General features: G+C 43.1%; 1 long non-coding RNA gene across 1 annotated transcript; it reads right to left on the reverse strand.

The window, feature by feature from the left end:
* Positions 1–276: 276 nt before the first annotated feature.
* Positions 277–1,267, reverse strand: LOC127298380 (uncharacterized). The gene is made up of 3 exons (XR_011746156.1): positions 771–1,267; positions 460–691; positions 277–351 (listed from the first exon to the last, which is right to left on the reverse strand). It is a non-coding gene; the product is annotated as an uncharacterized lncRNA (long non-coding RNA).
* Positions 1,268–5,582: the final 4,315 nt, after the last annotated feature.

Here is a 5,582-nt window from a genome sequence, read left to right on the forward strand (position 1 = left end):
TGTCGCATCCTCAAGTTTCTTCTCAGTTCTTCGACACCAGCAGCTTTCGCCTTAGCTTCATCAGCCTTCGACCTTGGCTTTGCTAGCAGCGAAGTTCAGCTTTCTTGCGAGCCGCCTCACTTTGCTCAAGTTTTTGAGCCAGCAAGGCCGGCGCGTTCGTTAGCCTCTGCAAGTTTCTCTGTCGAGATATGGAAAAAAGAGAGAAGAAAGATCAAAAAATCGCGGCAAGTAACAGGAGTGACAAATTAAGGAAAAACGACAAGTATGAAAGTCGTTACCTTCGGCTCTATTAGCATATTCACGGTACCCAATAAATTGGGAACCGATGCGGAGAAGATCCTTGATCATAGGCTGTTCAACGTGAACACAGTAAGAGAAACATCGGCATAAAAAAAAAAAAAAAAAAAAAAAAGATGTGAAGAAACAAAATAAAGAAAATATAGATGTCGACAAACTTACATCATCTAGGAGCGGGGGCGACGAACTGCCCAACTGAGGGGCAGGATCAACAATCTTTTCAACCCGTGCCCTTTTTGGTGAAGGGGCACGGGGGCTCGAAGGAGTAGATGTATCAACATTTTGTTGAGGAGGCGACGATTCCTCCCCTTCAACTGGTTTTTCTGAAATAACTAAAGTATGTGACGTGCTCGTTCGAGCAGCCACATCTAAAGTTGGTGTTTCTTCATCATCACTGTGACAAAATAGCGGCAGCATAAAAGCAAGGCAAGATAAAATTCTTCAAATAAAAAAGAAAAGAGCAAGGAACCTACGAGCTGATGATACTCTCGATGTATGGATCATAAGCTGCTTTTCGAGGTGCAGGAGCAGTTTCTTCGGGTTTCGAGGTCCCGGAATCTTCGGCATTGCTCCTTTTCCTTTTGCTCTTCGGAGAAACAGCAGGAGGAGGAGATTGTGCTGATGTTGTATCTTCAGAGGCAGCATCCTTCTCAGTAGATCCCGCAGATTTTCGAGAATCTGCGGGTTCATTCACAAAAGAGGGGGTCTCCTGGTTGACATCATCGACAACGGCTCTTTCTTCGACCTCTCCATCCTCAGGAAGAGGAGGAAGGGAAGCCATAGTAGGATGATTCTACAAAGAAATAGTGACAAAAGAGAATAAGTGAGATACCACTGCAAATAAGATACGAGGAACAGTTCAAAACAAGATAAAACTTCGAGAAGAGAAAATACCTCGGGAAGAGGATTGGAAGCACTGTATGGTTCCACTCGACAGGAGGAGGGAATAGGATCCTTCTTGCCTAATCGAGAAATTCTTCGAACCAATTTTTCCAAGTCCTTTACGTAAAGATCACTTTGGAGATTCTGTTGGCGTCATTTTCACCAGAATACGTCCAAAGGGGATTTTTGCGAGCCTGAAGAGGCTGCACTCTAATCCTAAGGAAGTAGGCAGTAATTTGAACACCAGATAGCTCTTTGCCTCGAGTGTTTTGAAGATGGCGGATACGAGCCATGAGCGCCTCTGTCGCTTTTTTCTCTTCTTCAGAAGCTTCGGCATCCCAGGAACGGCGACGCTGAATCCTGGCACTTCCGTCGAAAGGAACTATGTTGTGCTCCACAGAATTGGCGCTTTCTTCGTGGATGTAGAGCCACTTTTTGCGCCATCCTTGGACAGAATCAGGAAACTTGACGTCGAAATAATCGACGTCAGTCCGAACACAGATAACAACGCCACCTATGTTATAAGTGACGTTGTGGGAGCCATTACGGCGGAGGCAGAAAATGCGCTTCCACAGAGCCCAATTGGGAGTGATTCCGAGGAAGCATTCGCAAAGTGTGATAAAAATAGAAATGTGAAGGATGGAATTGGGAGTCAACTGGTGCAGTTGAATCCCGTAAACAAAAAGAAGGCCGCGGAGGAAATCGTGGATTGGGGTTGAAAGGCCGCGGATCAGGTGATCAACAAAACTAACCCGATACTCCATTGGAGGCTTGGGGTAGCTTTCTTCGCTAGGAAAGCGGATGGCGTCCTCCTTCGTCATGAGGCCGAGCCTCTTCAGCGTGTTGATGTCTTGATTGGAGATTTTGGATCTCTCCCACTCAAGATCCTCGGCGGCCATCTTGGATTCCGGCGTGCTGTGGCGAGTCAGACGCGTGCGCGGTGGCATCAACGGCAGTGGGCAGAACAATGTATGTACGTACGGAAGATTGGAGAGAGTTGGGCGCAGGGGAAGTTTTGCGAAGAGGAACAGGTGAGCGGCGCAAGCGAGGGGATGAACGAAGGTTGAAGAAGGGTTTATATAAGATTCGGGTGAAGCAGTCTGCCGTTGGATGAAGAAATCGTGTGGTGAGGATGGATCTTCTAGACACAAGGGCAAAAGAGTATTTTTATTGAGATAGGCGTTACCGTACGTGCGCCAGAAAAAGCGGAGGACGTGTGTCCCCCACTTGCACGACGTGTCAACATGGTCGAAGCAATGGACCCACAGGGCAGAGAACTCACGACTATTCGAGAAGGATGAAGTAAATTTGATTAAGGGAAGTATGTCGACAAGAAAAATAAAAGAAAAGTGACGACAGAAAGAATTATTCAATACTTCGGGAGCCTTTGATCAAATACAAGTTTTTGCCCAAATGCTCGGGGGCTACTTCAGAAAAAAGTAAATTTTCGAGTATGACAAATATAGAAATTGCGGGAGCCTACAACCAAGCACAAGTCCTTGGCTGTAGCCTCGGGGGCTACTCCCATCGGGAGCGCTGTTCGCGCACCCGAGAGATAAAAAAAAAAAAAAAAAAAAAAAAAAGAGAGAAGAATAAAGAGATAATATTGGGAAGTAATTAAAATATAGCGACAAGGTGGAATAAAATTTTGACACTAAAACCAACCAAAAGTTCTTGGTTGTAGCCTCGGGGGCTAAACCAAACGGGAACGCTGTTCGCGTGCCCGATGAAATTAACAAAAATAGAAAAACAAGAGAGTATATTTCGAGTTATAATTAACTCTACATATACTCCCATCGGGAGAACAATATAAGTCATATATGACTCGATAAAATGTGCCATTCCAACAGCCGGAAAAGCACTCGACAATATATTCTCAGAACGCCGAAGTTGCGATCAATTTCTGAATGCCGCAAAATTTGCGAAGGTAAGACCCAGCATCCGTTCGCTGGGCGTGGCATCGCCAAAGATCGCGCTCACATTTTTATCCGTATCAACAGATACGAAGAAAAATCCTAACGGACGCGTTAGGTACCCGATAAATTTGACTGGGACTCGACAGAATGGTAAGACCTTAAGCGGCACCTGTCGACGTTTACACCAGTATCCCGAGATCATGTCCGGGGACGTGATTTTGAAGTAGGTTTTTGCGGATTGCCACTAGAGCAGTTAACTAGTACCTGATCCGTCAGATGAACTAGCCCCAATTACCAGTATCCCTGTACAATATAGAATTTTATGTGAAGAAATATAAAAGGTTAAAGCTTTCGAGTAAAAATAAACAATGGAGATTTTCCCTGACTCTACGATTCAAGCAAAATCTCGGGGGCTACTGACATAGGCATCCCAAGTGGGCCTGCCGAAGATGGTACCCGGGGTTTACTGGAAGCCCAATACCCGAAGAATAAGAAGATTCGGGAGCCCAAGATTTACTAAGGAAAGATAGAGTTGTAATAGGAAGTGTTGTTTGTGATCTGGCGGGATGAGTTAGAAACCGTCCCGGACTATGTAAACTTGTATAGCACGGATCCCTCGGCTCCACCTCATATATAAGGGGGAGTCGAGGGACAAAGAATCAATCGAATCATTGTCTGCAAACCCTAGTTTTCATAATCGTCGAGTACTTTTCGGCTGAAACCTTCGAGATCTACTTGCCCTCTACTTCTAACTAAACCCTAGCCTACAATCCATAGGCATTGACAAGTTAATCCCTTGTCAGCGCCGCCCTAGGGTGTGGCCCCCTCGTGGCCCCTCTTCGTCTCTCCTTCGGACTTCTGGAAGCTTCGTGGAAAAATAGGCCCCTGGGCTTTGATTTCGTCCAATTCCGAGAATATTTCCTTACTAGGATTTCTGAAACCAAAAACAGCAGAAAATAAAGAATCGGCACTTCGGCATCTTGTTAATAGGTTAGTTCCAGAAAATGCACGAATATGACATAAAGTGTGCATAAAACATGTATATAACATCAATAATGTGGCATGGAACATAAGAAATTATCGATACGTCGGAGACGTATCAGCATCCCCAAGCTTAGTTCTGCTCGTCCCGAGCAGGTAAAATGATAACACAGATAATTTCTGGAGTGACATGCCATCATAATCTTGATCATACTATTTGTAAAGCATATGTAGTGAATGCAGCGATCAAAACAATGTATATGACATGAGTAAACAAGTGAATCATAAAGCAAAGACTTTTCATGAATAACACTTCAAGACAAGCATCAATAAGTCTTGCATAAGAGTTAACTCATAAAGCAATAATTCAAAGTAAAAGCATTGAAGCAACACAAAGGAAGATTAAGTTTCAGCGGTTGCTTTCAACTTGTAACATGTATATCTCATGGATATTGTCAACATAGAGTAATATAATAAGTGCAATATGCAAGTATGTAGGAATCAATGCACAGTTCACACAAGTGTTTGCTTCTTGAGGTGGAGAGAAATAGGTGAACTGACTCAACATTGAAAGTAAAAGAATGGTCCTCTATAGAGGAAAAGCATCGATTGCTATATTTGTGCTAGAGCTTTGATTTTGAAAACATGAAACAATTTTGTCAACGGTAGTAATAAAGCATATGCATCATGTAAATTATATCTTATAAGTTGCAAGCCTCATGCATAGTGTACCAATAGTGCCCGCACCTTGTCCTAATTAGTTTGGACTACCTGGATTATCACCGCAATACATATGCTTTAACCAAGTTTCACAAAGGGGTACCTCTATGCCGCCTGTACAAAGGTCTAAGGAGAAAGCTCGCATTTGGATTTCTCGCTTTTGATTATTCTCAACTTAGACATCCATACCGGGACAACATAGACAACAGATAATGGACTCCTCTTTTAATGCTTTAAGCATTCAACAACAATTAATTCTTTTCTCATTAGAGATTTGAGGATGTTTGTCCAAAACTGAAACTTCCACCATGGATCATGGCTTTAGTTAGCGGCCCAATGTTCTTCTCTAACAATATGCATGCTCAAACCATTCAACTCAGTGTAGATCGCCCTTACTTCAGACAAGACGAACATGCATAGCAACTCACATGAAATTCAACAATGAAAGTTGATGACGTCCCCAGTAAACATGGTTATCGCACAACAAGCAACTTAATAAGAGATAAAGTGCATAATTACATATTCAATACCACAATAGTTTTTAAGCTATTTGTCCCATGAGCTATATATTGCAAAGGTGAATGATGGAATTTTAAAGGTAGCACTCAAGCAATTTACTTTGGAATGGCGGAAAATACCATGTAGTAGGTAGGTATAGTGGACACAAATGGTATAGTGGTTGGCTCAAGTATTTTGGATGCATGAGAAGTATTCCCTCTCGATACAAGGTTTAGGCTAGCAAGGCTTATTTGAAACAAACACAAGGATGAACCGGTGCAGCAAAAC

The sequence above is a fragment of the Lolium perenne genome, chromosome 5 (genome assembly GCF_019359855.2).
Source record: "Lolium perenne isolate Kyuss_39 chromosome 5, Kyuss_2.0, whole genome shotgun sequence".
Taxonomy (NCBI): Eukaryota; Viridiplantae; Streptophyta; class Magnoliopsida; order Poales; family Poaceae; genus Lolium; species Lolium perenne.